This window comes from Sorex fumeus, unplaced genomic scaffold (genome assembly GCF_029834395.1).
Source record: "Sorex fumeus unplaced genomic scaffold, SorFum_2.1 ptg000063l, whole genome shotgun sequence".
Classification (NCBI taxonomy): Eukaryota; Metazoa; Chordata; class Mammalia; order Eulipotyphla; family Soricidae; genus Sorex; species Sorex fumeus.
This window is the reverse complement of record NW_026606120.1, coordinates 27,441,613-27,456,040: the sequence shown is the minus strand read 5'-3', so window position 1 is coordinate 27,456,040 and position 14,428 is coordinate 27,441,613. Positions and strand designations below refer to the sequence as shown.

Below are 14,428 nucleotides of genomic sequence, written 5' to 3'. Positions count from 1 at the left end.
ATTCCCTTCTGTACATTTTCATTCAACAGAAGACACTCAGGACACAAGAGTAGGCATCACTGCCATTGCTTCCCTAGGAAGCACTGCTGAGCTTTCTGGCTATCTCCTTATGTAATGACCTGTTGCCTGCCACTTTATACTAGAGGTGAGAGTATGAATAAATACCAAGCTATCCCCTGTACAAAGTCAGACCCCACACTCTGCGTGTTACCACTCTCTTAATCTTCACTCATCCACACACAGCACTGGCTATCTGATCACAGCTTTCCAGATTGGGGTGGAGAAAGGGTACCCTTTAAGATTCATGGAGGAATATATTAACACTTAGCTCCTTTTTCATTCTTTACTCTTCTTAAGAAGAAAGATCCACGTTTTATCAAATATTTTTCATTGCATGCCACTATATTTGTATACTAGAAGGAAAGTCTCTCTCTAGATATTTATGATTGCTTCTGGTACTATCAATGGGTTCATACACAGGTAATGAATGTCACATGTCCTGTGGGAGAGGAAGGCTAAATAAGAAACTCTCAGCTGGGGCTTTATTAATCTGGCCGCGGATTATGAGGACATTGATCATATATCTGGTGGCCAGTTTAAGACAACATAACGAGGAGGAAAGCAAAGCAAATACATTGTTAGGGTGGAAAGAGCAGGTGTCTATCATGTCTGCTCCTGCAGATGATGAGCAGCCCCAGGAAAGAGGGACAAGGAAGCAGTGTCTGATAACCCTATTCAGAGATCTCTGCATTTCACATGCTGGGTTGAAGCCACGCTCCTCCCCTGCCACTGTCGCTGGGAGACGCATAAGTATTTGTCTCACCTTTGATTTCTTAGGAAGAAATTCACGTGAGTTACTTAGAAATTGTGGCTATTGTGTTGTGGAACATGAATAAATCCTGCTACTGGACCTGTCTAGGTATGCCATGATGCCTCTCTCCCAAGTCACCTTCAATTTCTAACAGTCTGACAGTAGAAAATGGCTGTTCCCACCCCACTCCCCAAAAAGTGCATTCATAAAGAGGCTACAATTACATGATCTGCCTCCTTGTGAATCAGTTTCCTGGGCAGAACACTCATATATCCTATAATGACTTTTAAATGGGTGGTCTTAAAATAAAATAGAATGTGCAGTAAATTTACTGCAGAAATTACAGTAAATCTCAGCAATAACTAAGGGAGAGGCATTTTGTGATGACTCACATGTGACTTGCTAAAACTGTGCGAGCAATATCTTAGGGGCACCTTTTAAGGCCCGTTAGTATTTAACATTTATTACTGTAGCTTTGTGAATAAAATAAATAAGAGACAGACTGCTTCCATGTGCTTGCTTTGCCTCTCTCACTCCTGAATAGTTGTTTAAAAAAGAGAGAGGAGAGCAGCTGAGATGATTTGGGCTGTCAGTTATTTGTTTAAAATTTTACATTGATAAAAGTTTAAAATGATTTTGCTGATTTCTCCACTTAAAAATAAAGCAAACTTGTCCGGCAATCCTGTTAAAGAATCTGAATGCATGTTAATTACTCCTTTATGACTGTATAAAATGTGTGACCGAGTTCATTTGTGTATAGCCTGTGAAAACTTCATTTTTAGTTCTGGCTCTGCACTCAGGAATTACTCCTCGTGGTGCTTGGGGATCATATGGGAATCAAACCCAGGTTTGCTGAGTGCAAGGCAAATGCCCTACCCATTGTGCTATCACTCAAGCCCCTCCAATGTTCTTTTTCTCTGGCATAGTGACCCAGCATTTCCCACAGACCATTTATCAAGTCTTACAAATTAGCTGAGAATCTGGCTTAATCTGATTGGAAAATCAACGAAGAAAGAAGAGGAAGTTAAGTCCAGAACAAAAGCTATGGCTTGACTACTTAGGAAAGCTAATAAGTATCAAGGTCAGACTTCAGGGAGGGAAAAAATGCTATAGGGCAGATTCCAAAGAGGAACTGGTGGTGTGGTGTCCCCTGCAACATTGCATTACCAGGAAAATACCCATGAAGCATAGACACCCCAAACTTTGGAAGTAGGACTCATAGAGCCCACAATTAAAGCTGACAAACTGCCCCTCAGAGATCAGTCACCAGCTAAGACCCAACAGAAGGAACAACTTTTACCATCCAGCTCCAAAGGTCACAACCCCATCTTTTTATCCAAATTCTGTCTTGGAAACAATACAAAGATAAACTCTCTGGAAGACTCTTCCATACAAAGGAAAAAATATAAGGTTGGAAAAAGTAAAAAACATTCTTATCTGAGGTGCCATAATTATCCAGGATATTTACTGGAGAAAAGGATGCAGAAGACTACCTCCCTAAAGGTTGGTGGCAGCAAAAATGCATCTTGGGACTTTGGTTGTGCCTCAACTGTACTGTAGTAACTTAGAGTCTCTGATGGCTACAGAAAGTGTTGCGAAATCAGAGTAGATTGGTTCTATGAGACGCACAAGTGACACTTCAACAGCAGAACATTTAGATCTGCCCACTAGGCATTTCCCTTCCCAAAGGCTGCCATAACACATTTTAGGTACATTTGAATTAATAAAGCTCCCTGGAGCCAAGGCAAAACTTGAATGCACAAGCATACTTTACAAGAATACTATTGAATCTCACATTCAAGTACAATTCCCACACCTCAGATACAAAGTTATTTGTAAGTTTAAAAAAATCATAAAAATGTTGACGAAGTATAGAAAAACAGATATTACAGATAAAAAGATCTTAGGTAAAAATTTTCCTGTATACTCATATATCTTCACAACGGGAGGACAGTGACAGTGACTCATACATCTTCATAAAATATCTGATTATGGTTAGAGAGAGTACTGGAGATAAGGTAATACATGTTTTGCATGCAGCCAATTCAGGTTCAAATCCCTGGCAACACATATGGACCATGAGCACTTCTAGGAGTGAATTCTGGGCAGAGAACCAGGAATAAGCCTTGATGTACCATGAAGCACTGTTGGGTGTGGCCCAAAAATCGGAAAAAAAAAAAACCATCTCTGGTTTATTGTGATTTTCAACCAGTCCTTCCAGGCTCCTGTCCTGTGGATAGCAGATAGAAATATACAAGAAGTGTGCTCTAGTCTTAAAAATGAAAGAATTGTTTACTATCATATGTTTTGTAGCAAGTACTTATATTTGAGCTGGAGCAACACCACAGCGGGTAGAGCGTTTGCCTTTCACGTGGCCGACCCGAGTTCAGCCAACCCGGATTCAATTCCTCCGCCCCTCTCAGAGAGCCCTGCAAGCTACTGAGAGTATCACGTCCGCACAGCAGAGCCTGGCAAGCTACCTATGGAGTATTCGATATGCCAAAAACAGTAACAACAAGTCTCACAATGGAGATGTTACTGGTGCCTGCTTGAGCAAATCGATGAACAACGGGAGGACAGTACTACATTGCTACTTTTACTTAGTATTCAAATTTATACCATGAGTTGACATATTTTGATGTTTACATTTATTATTTGCTCTTTCTATGCTTTTTCTTATTCTTTGTTAAAAACATTGATTTGATGTATAGTCCTATTTTGGTTATTAGAAAGTTATACTCATTATAGGGCCAAAATTAGAATTTTTTCTTTAGTTTATCGTTTCTCTATCTCGTAAAAGTATATTATAAACTTTCACACCTAATTATATTTTGTAAGTTAAAGATAAATCTCTATATGCTGAGATTAGTTTCTAAAATATTTACTGATCAATTGTATTGGGAGCATTAGAAGAAGCTTTTCTTGCATTGACTGATTACAGTCTGTTGCTCAGGAACTCAGTATGGGAGAGATGGGAAACTACAAAATAAATGAAAACAGTGATGCAGTTTGATCTCTCTCTCAATTTACTTTGTTTTCCAAATGAACAGTGCAGTATTTTACAGGAGGAAAATTCAATTTTGGTAGAGATTATAACATGGCATACACAGATGTCAACTGTAGTAGTGTATATAGAAAACCTTTACGATGCTATAAATCAATGTTACTTCAATAAAAATTTAAGCAAATAAACAATGCAGTATTCTTTGATGTCATTTTTGATACATTCAAAGCAATCCCATCTGCACAGTCACCAATGAAGTAAGCTGACATGATAAGGTTCATGCATTTTAGCAGCTTGGTGGTGATTTGTGTTTATACAAGCATTTCTGGGCACCAAAAATAGGACAAAATGTTTCTTCCTAGTCAGTTCCAAATAACTTCTGATAAGGCCGGGCATGCAAGTTCCAACAAGTTGGAAAAGTTATCCGCATAGCTACTGATGGAGTTTCACCTAGAGTAACAATAATTGCAAAAACAAACAAAAAAAAAACTTTTCACAAGCAAAATGAGGAATGAAAGACCAGAATGGCTTACAATATAATGTAGTTTTATTTTCATTGGTTGTTTTAAAAATTTTGTCTGGAATAACTTGTAGTAGTTTTTTTGTTTGTTTGTTTTTTTAAGGAAAATTGAAGGGGCTGGAGCAATAGCACATCGGGTAGGGCGTTTGCCTTGCATGCGGCTGACCTGGGTTCAATCCCCGGCATCCCATATGGTCCCCCAAGCACCGCCAGGAGTAATTCCTGAGTGCAGAGCCAGAAGTAACCCCTGAACATCGCTGGGTGTGAGCCAAAAAGCAAAAAAACAAAACAAAAACAAATAAATAAATAAATAAAGGAAAATTGAAGTCAATATTATAATATGCTCTCATTTATAATACATAATCAGATTTCAACAATTTTATATAAGCAATTTTATCTGATTTTGTATGAAATATACTAAATATTTATGGAGAGAGACTTTCAGCCAATTTTAAACAGTCAAAACCAATTTTCAAGAACTTTTCATTTTTATTTAATGGCATCAATTTTCTTAAGCAGGTATAAAATAAGTGCATGTTTCCAAGCAAATGGAAGTGTATGTTTCCCATTCTGCAAACAGGCATTCAGGGACTTTAACTTTTCAATGATTTCTATTTCTTTGCATAAAAAGGCATTGGATATTATATCAGTGAAGACATTTTATTAAACATCTTATTTGTAACCCAACAACAAAGTGACTATTCTATGGGCACCGGAATAAATTTCTAAAACAAACTCAGGAGCACTTAGTCGGATATTGAATGAATTATCACTTCATTACTTAAATTCATATAAAACAGAAAAAGTACATAAATTAGATGTGCAAATGGAAAATACATAATAGAAAATGTTAAATGTATAATAAGTCTAATTAATGTGATAATTTGAATTTTTAGTGTGTTGTAGCAATGATGATTTAAAATCACAAAATATGAAATATTTAACTTTAGGAAATAGTCACTGACTTAAATTTATATATGTATAAATTTGTACATGTATAAATTTATGCACTTATGCACTTATAACTATAAAACATGACTAGACCAGACTAGACCACCTTTAATCATCAAATAGATATAATGATCATATATTACTTGCAAAATTCTTGCTCAAAACTGTGATATTTGAGACACTTTAAATTGTTGGTAAAATTTATTGAAACTCAAAAACATCTAGGAAAAATCCAAGATATTTTAGAGAAATATTTCCTTAAAAAAATAACTGAAAAAAAAAGCCAACCATATAGTTCATTCAATTCCAACAAGTTTCTTACGAGAAAATTTTTAATAAACTCAGGCATCAGCATTTTTGAAGGTGTGTTCCCCCAATCCTGGGGTGATGGGAGAATAAGAAGAAGTTGGTGAAGTGCCAGCTACTGCTGAGTCAAACTACGCAGGTATGGAACCATGTACTTGGATTACAGGGTAACACAGCGTATGGAACCATGTATTGGAATCATGGGTTTGGGTTACAGAACAAGTAGGGGAGGACATGTACTATGGGGCATTTGATTATCTAGGGTCCCATGAACTTCACCAGTAAGAAGAAAGACTCCTTTTTTTTTATTAATTAAAGAGCTATTATTTACAAAGTTACTAATAGTCGAATTTTAGGAATTGAATAACTCCACACCAATTCCTGCACCAGTGTTACTTTCCCTCCACCGGTGTTCCCAGATTCCCTCCTCAACCCCAACCCCACTCCACCCCCACCTGTCAACTTGATCAGCAGACAGGCAGATGACCAGTAGGCACATGAAACAAAGCTCAGCATCACTTACCATCAGAGAAATCCGAATCATGAGATGCCATCTCACACCAGACTCCAGGTGTGAGATACCATCTTGACTGCTAAAAACTGGATGTGGTGATGAGACTCTGAACCCCAGTGATATACCAAAGGTGCCAAAATAGATGAGCCCTCCTCCCCGCACCTTGCTCTCAGAGCTAAGTAAGGCTCACAGCCTTTGGGGCCTTCAAAGCCTCAGACTCTCCACAATGACAGCAGCAGCAAAGAAGGACCCAAGGGTCCAAGCAGGGAAAGTGTCTCAACTTTGAAATCATACAGGTCTCCAGTGTACAAGCAAGCACCTTCACAGAGAAGTGTCTGTACATGCACCCAAGGCAGAAATCTGGGATTTCACCAGCCAGAGTCTTGCACATGCTGAACCTGGCCTCAGTCGCTCTATGGTCCCCTGTAGAATAATACTGGTTTGTCCTTTCCGCCTTGCCACAGGGGATTTAGGTTTATTGGGTTGCTCCCATCACAGTGCTTCCATTCCTCTGTGTTTATTTGTAACCTCTTTCTGTGTGTTCTGTTAACTTGTAAATATTGTTTTTCTCTTCTCCTTAAGTCCTTCGCATAGTTAATTCAGAGTAAAATCCTTTTTGTATGGACACAGAAAAACAGTTAATGCTATGTTTTTGTAAGCTGGGAGTTAACTGACTCCAAATGAGAGTCAATTTGCGGCATTTGTTCTCTCAAGTTAAGCCTCAGTTGCCCTTACTTCCTGGCACCCCAAAAGCAGGGTCCTGATGAGGGACTGGATGGATCCAGGGCAAGCAGTGAACTACCCTGGCATTGAAATGGGCCTGGCCAAAGCACCATAGTACTTAACTTTAAGTGAAGAGCATGATCATAGACAAATTCTGCCATGATCCAAAAAAGTAATAACTAGATTCAAACCCTACTGGGTTAAGAATGATTAATCTGGCCTGAGCACTGTAGTCTGAGTCTGTGGTGAGATGTCCTAGGAGAGCCACCCTACAACCTCAATCTATTTCTTACTGTGTCCATACAAAATAACTAATATTAAGAAGTAGAATTAAGATGTTAATTACGATGTTAATTAAGTTATTGGACTAAGGAGAGCAGAAACGCCCCTAAGTGGTATTTTGCCCATGAACAAAGGAAGAGCTTTCTCCTGCTGACTTTGCAACCAGGGTGTGGTGTCTAGCTCCAATGCAGAGTTGGAGAGAGACAAGAGAGACAAGGATAGCAAGGTGGAGTGCAGAGAGACTAGCAAGGGGGTCAGAGGGAGAAGAATGTAGGGGAAGAATGCAGGAGCAGGCACGTGGAGAGACGAGAGCCGTGGCTGCGAGAGGGAGTACAGAGAGATGAGCGGAAGAGACAGGAGGAGATGGGAATGAGGGGCAGTGTGATACTAGAATGGAGAGCTTAGTGAGACTGGAACAGGCGCGTGGGGGAAATGGAATAAATGGCAACTAATCATCAACCAACTTGGTCCTCGTTTCCTCCTTCATCCGCCCCATGGCATGGGCCACCCTGGATGGGGGAGCAGCCCGAGTCCACCAAACACAGGCAGCGAGAGGGAGAGCTGCACAGGGCTTTCCCCAGCTGCCCAGAGATTACACAGTCCTCTGAGTCCTATCAGGAGCAGTCACTGAGCACAGAGCCAGGAGTACGTCCTGAGCATGTCTAGGTGTGGCTCCCAAACAAGAACAAACGAAAAATCTGGCATTTAGACAAAAGACCAGTAATTTTAGTAAACAACAGTAGGAGTCTTTACAACTATATCCCCCTATAGCTCAGCTTCAGATTCCCTGGAGTGCTGGGAATCAAATGAGACCTGAGCTTGACTCCCAGCACCCAACAGCCTAAGCACCAAACTATCAGACCAAGTATTGCTAGAAGTGGTTCCTAGTGACCAAGAGCACCTGGAACAGTGGATCGCTCAAAAAAAGCATATATATATATATATATATATATATATATATATTTATATACATATAATGCACTGTAGCACTGTCTCCTGTTGTTCATCAATTTGCTCAAGAGGTACCAGTAACATCTCCATTATGAGACTTCTTACTGCTTTTGGAATATCTAATATGCCATGGGGAGCTTGCCAGGCTCTGCTGTGCAGGCAGGATACTCTCGGTAGCTTGCTGGGCTCTCCGAAAGAAATGGAGGAATCGAACCCGGGTTGCCTGCGGGCAAGGGAAATGCCCTACCCGCTGTGCTATTGCTCCAGCTCATCATAAATTCGTACAATTAAACATCACTAGTAGTTTTAGGAAAGGAAATTCTATGGTGATAGTTCAAGGCACAGAAGTACACATCTGGATACACAAATCCCTGTATCTAATTCCCTATAGGCATGGCCCCCAGAGCACCACAAGGGGTACTCTGAAGGACCCCCACCATCAGAACACTCAGTTGGCCAAATTATCATGGAGTGCCCTCCAGAGCCCTTAAGTGCTGCTTGGAAGCATCCCCTGCTCCAATAAAGAAAATTCTACAATATGTTACAACATAGATGAGTCTTGAGTACATAATGCAATATGAAATAAGCCCACATTTACAGTTCCACTAATATGTGGTCTTTTGAAGAATCAAAATCATAGGTACATTACATAGAATGGAGACTACCAGGGGCTATCAAGAAGGGAAAAATGTGTAATTCATTCATGAGTACAGAGTTTCAGTTTTACACAAAGTTAATGGAAACAGGTGTTGGTGTTGATTGCACAACAATGTAAATGTAGTTAATATCACTGAAAGAAGTTTGATGGTAAATTTTATGCTATTATCCATGTATATCTCCATAAAAATAGAATATTTTAGTAATGATAATATTCTCAAATATATACCAAGATATAAATACAATGGTAGTTCTTCTTTTTAAGTCAAATATAATAATAAGTAAAAATTATCCAGAGAAAAAGGCAGAGAAACTGGTAGGAAAAAAACAAACATCAAATATGCAAAGCAATGACAAATAGAAAAAGATGAGATGGTAGTAACTGAGTCCCATATACCAATAATCAGCCGAGGGGCTGGAGTGATAGCACAGCAGGTAGGGTGTTTGCCCTACATGTGGCCAACCTGGTTCGATTCCCAGGATCCCATATGATCCCCTGAACACTGCCAGGAGTAATTCCTGAGTGCAGAGTCAGGAGTAATCCCTTAGCATCACCAGGTGTGACCCAAAAAGCAAAAATAATAATAATAATAATCATCTGAAATACCAATGATCTGAACTCACAGTCACAATTTCTCAATGAAAGATTGGAGTAAACTACTGAAAGTGTGAAACTAACACAGAGACAAAGGCTAAACAGAATAGAGAAGTGTCTTTTCTAAGCTCAGTTGAGTACAAATCTGCTATTAAAAAGATGAAGCCATCCATGTCTTTGACAAAAATAAGAATGGAAGTTGAGGTGATCATGTGAAATTATCTGATGATTATCTTTAATTTCCCTTAGTATGCACAATACAAATAATCAAAACAAATTGGCAAAATCCAACAAAACCAGTTCTTATGTGAAAACCATGACAGTTACCGAGGGAAAGAAAAGAGGGGCAGGAGAAAGAGGTAGAAGGGAGAATTAGCGTAATGAAATGATATTAGAAACTTTGTTGGAGGGTAGTGGTGAGACTTACACACAGAGGTGTGAATCTGTATTCATAAAATCTTACAGAATTGCTAACTCATCAAGAGTGTTCATTGTCTGAGACAGAAAAACTACAGTCACTAACATATCCTCATCTGCAGAGTATAACTCATAAAAATTAAATTTGGAAGATATTTTGTACCGATGTAGAATGATAGCTTATCATATTCTGAACTATTAGCTTTTGAAACTACAGGTAATGAAAATAAATTAATCTTTGTATCTTTTTCTCTCCAATGTTCTTGAAATTTCTCAGCATTATGGTCATAATATCACTGGGGGCTTAAGTCTGTCCCTGCAATTTGGAAACCAAATACATAAGATGACTGGGTTTCCTTCAACTACATACATTTCTGACCTCGTTTATGAAAACCCTGGACAACCACAGGAAAACTTACATGTTAAGATAGTGTTAATCAGCACAGCAAGAGCTGTTATTTAATTGTTACTTGTCATATATTCCACAGACAACATTTACTGGAACAAAAAAAATAATAATGATGGGTGATTTGAGGAGTGTCTGGCCACAAAATTCTTCATGACAAAAGATCACAAGGGTGGTTATGAATAAGCTCCTTTCCCAGCCTCAATTTCTCAGTTACTTGTGTCCTAGTTCTCTTTCTCTGGGCCTAATGCTTTTATCACGGTCATTTCAGAGCCAAAGGATTCTTAGAATGGATATCACACTGCATCTTCACATTTCACTAATGCAATGCACTGGTCTATTTCATTGCCTTGCTGTGGTCATGGGATTGGCTCATTAGTTTGTTGTTCCCGTTATTATGAGTGTACTTGAATAGTCACTCTTCAGTAGTCATTCTTCTAAAACTAAAATTGGATGTTCAGATTGCAATTATTCTACAACTGCCACAATTTCCATCTGACTTGAGACTCACTTAAGACCATATTCTAACCATCTACAGGGAAGGAAGACATTCAAATAAAAATACAGAAATGATTTTTTAAGTTAGCAAAAGAGAATATAATGAACCTCTTTCTTCAACACTACTGCAATATAAAAAATTTTGAGCTCAAAGAATAAACATTTACTAAGATGGCAATTAATTCTCTCTCTAAAGATAGCCAGGATGGATAAGTAAGAAGTTGGTAACAAACTCACCATCTCTGCGATTATGACTTGCAAACCCAGGGCCATGGCTAGGGGACAGCTCTGAGGAGCTGCTGAAGGATCCCCGGGGCAGGGTGGATGCCAGTGGCTCCTCACAGCTATCTGTGGAGAAATGATGCATTTAAGTTAATACCGTGATTAAAGAATCCTTCCTTCTTTCTCACATCCCTCTCCCTATCTTTCTTTTTTTTTTTTAAATTTTATTGAATCACCGTGAGATAGTTAATAGCTTTCATGTTTGGGTTACAATCACACAATGATCAAACACCAGTGCACATTCCCCACCACCAATATCCCTGGTATACCCCCCCTTTCCCATACTCCCCCTGCCTCCATGGCAGACAATATTCCCCATAATCTCTCTCTACTTTGGGGCATTATGGTTTGCAATACAGACACTGAGAGGTTATCATGCTCGGTCCTTTATCTACTTTCTGCACATATCTCCCATCCCAACCAATATCTTCAGCCATCATTTTCTTAGTGTTCCCTTCTCTATTCCAACTGCCTTCTCCCCTTTGCTCATGAGGCAGGCTTCCAGTTATGGAGCAATCTACCTGTCCTGTCATACCCTATCTTTCATTTGAGGTAGCAAGCTAGGAAAATGTCAGAACCAAGAGCAAACATCAATATTCAACATATCCATGATAGATGATGTCAAAGATATTAAGGAAAATCAAAAGCCAGATCAGGGGCTGGAGCAATAGTACAGCGGGTAGGTAGCATTTGTCTTGCACACAGCTGACCCAGATTCAATTCCCAGCATCCCATATCATACCCCAAGCACTACCACGAATAATTCCTGAGTGCAGAGGCAGAAGTAACCCCTGTGCATCTCCAGGTGTGACTCAAAAAGGAAAAAAAAAAACAGATAGTGGGTAGAAGAGATAGCACCATGGTAGGGCACTTGCCTTGCATGTGGCTGATCCAGGGTCAACTTCCCAGCACCCTAGATGGTCCCCTGAGCACCACTAGGAGTAATCCCTGAGTATAGCGCCAGGAGTAAGCCTTGAGCACCACCAGGTGAGGCCCCCAAACCAAAAACAAACAAATCTCAATAGGCAACATTTGACATTTTCCTTGAGGTGAATGCTCCTAACATGGTCATTTCAGAGCTATCAATATTTTTCTGGCAATGCTATTGGAAAGACATGTGCACACATCACATATATTTCTATGCAGGTACAAGACGTGCTAGTAGCCTCAAAAGCTTAGGTAATCGTAAAATGAAATGAAAAGAAAGTAGTGGGGCTGAAGAGATAGTACAGCAGTAGTACTATCTTGCTCGAAGCCAACCCAAGTTCAATCCTTGGCATACCATAAGGCACCCTGAGTACCACCAGGACTGATTTCTGAGCACAGAGCCAGGAGTGACCCTGAGCACAGCCAGATGACTAACCCCCACCTCCACCTCCCCCAACACAAAATAAAATAGCAAATATTGATTCAGAGAGTCTACTACTTTCATTTTTACTTTTAATTTCAAGTCTAAATAATTTCATTTTAATATGGCTGCATTCCAACAGCTAGCTCACATATTTCACAAGTTAATGATTGGCTCTTTCTAGCTCTCTTAAGTTTGCTTCTACCACATGGCTCCTTGATGTCGAATAGTATTTCCTTTAAAACCAGGTTAAAGTCATTGCTATTTTTACTGAAAACAATCCAGAAACTCATATCAATGCATAAGAGAAAATCAAGGAAATTGAAATCAGGGAATATGGGGAGAGTAAGTTTCCAAATGATGTGATTGTGTAATAAGAACACTCAAAAGCAATCGACTAGCTTAATAGCTTAATATACAGAAACTAATTAAATTTAAAATTTCTTCCACAGTGAGGAAACATACTCATTACAATAGCAAATTGTAATACAGCTTACAAAACTTGTAAGAATGGTTCTTTTTAAAAGGAAAGTTATAAAGGATGTTATTATAAAACTTATTGAAAAACATTAAATAAATTAAAAACAAATTAAATAAAAGCTACATAAAGAATATAACGATCATGAATAGAAAAGCAATATATTTTAGGGGGCCAGACCCAACTAAGCTTAGTGCAGGTGTCACTCCTGGCTGTGCATGGGGAACCATATGCAGTTCCATGGAGAGAACTGGAATGAATGCATGTGAGATAAGTGCCTTAGTTCCTGCACTCTCTCTGGTCCTGAATTTTTCTATTTTAATCTTTTCAAAAGCCCAGTAAAAAATCCCAAGAGGTACTCCACACCAGGCTGTTTCACTCGGGGTGCCCCAGAGGGAACAGGTGAAAGCTCTCCCTGCCCCAAGGGACTCAGACCTGGCAGTCAAAAACCTCCAGAACCCAACCGCCGCCATGCTCCAGGCTGCTCCCCACACGCTTGAGCTGAGCCTCATGCATGAGTGAAGTCCCACAAAACCCAGGTAATGCGGAACTTTGTGATCTTGGACTCTGTGTTTAATGAGACCGTGAGAGGAGATCCTCTGCCCATTCCCCCAGTCTCCAGTGACCCAGGGATCACGCTCATAAGCCACCTCCTGCCGGCGCCAGATAATATCATCATCAGCCACCGTCCAGATCACAGGGCTGCTTCTCCAGAAAGGGAGCACAACAGGAGGCCCCCATAGCTATGCCACGGGACTCCATGCCAGGCTGTTTCACTCAGGGTGCCCAGAAGGGGGCAGGTGAGAGCCCTCTCTGCCCCAAGGGACCTAGCCCTGGCAGCTGAAAACCTCCAGAACCCAACAGCTGCCACATTCAAGGCCACTCCCACACACTTGGGCAGAGTCTTAGGCAGGAGTGGACATATTCCTGGACACAACCTAAGACACTCCCTACCCATTCTCCATAAGCACCACACCACATTTGACGAGGTTCAGATAGTAGGCAACAAATCATAAAGGGAAATATATATATATATATATATATATATATATATATATATATATATGGACTGGAGCAATAGCACAGCAGTAGGGCGTTCGCCTTACAAGCGGCCAACATGGCTGACCCGAGTTCTAGTCCTCTGCCCCTCTCGGAGAACCCGGCAAGCTACCGAGAGTATTTGATATGCCAGACACAGTAACAACAAAGTCTCCAAAGGAGACGTTACTGGGCCCGCTCGAGCAAATCGACGATCAACGGGAGGGCCTTTACCTTACCTTTTATGTGCATAAATAAGTATTTTCATATACATATACAAAAGTTCACATCACTAAACCTTTAACAACATGTTAGTAATATCCTAAAGAATGTCTTAATGGCCCCTACCAAAATAGAACAATTTTCACTCTGTTTCTTATATGAATACTTTTTTGTAAGCATTTTCAGCAGTTCTTCATGAGACAATACAAAATATATTATTTCAGTTGTGCTTTAGGACAGGGATTGGAGTTTGGGATGGAAATATCCCAAATTTGGTGGTGGGAAGGTATAATGGTGGTGGGATTGGTGTTTGAATATTAAATGTAATCAAATATTGTGAACTACCTTTTAAAATAAAAAAATTTAAAAAATATGTGCAGACGAAAAAAAAATCCCAAGAGGGCTTTTTATACTAAACAAAACAG

General features: G+C 39.7%; 1 pseudogene; it reads right to left on the bottom strand.

The window, feature by feature from the left end:
- Positions 1–10,972, bottom strand: part of LOC130035184 (contactin-associated protein-like 3) — a 201,800-nt pseudogene extending 190,828 nt beyond the window's left edge.
- Between the last annotated feature and the right edge of the window lie 3,456 nt (positions 10,973–14,428).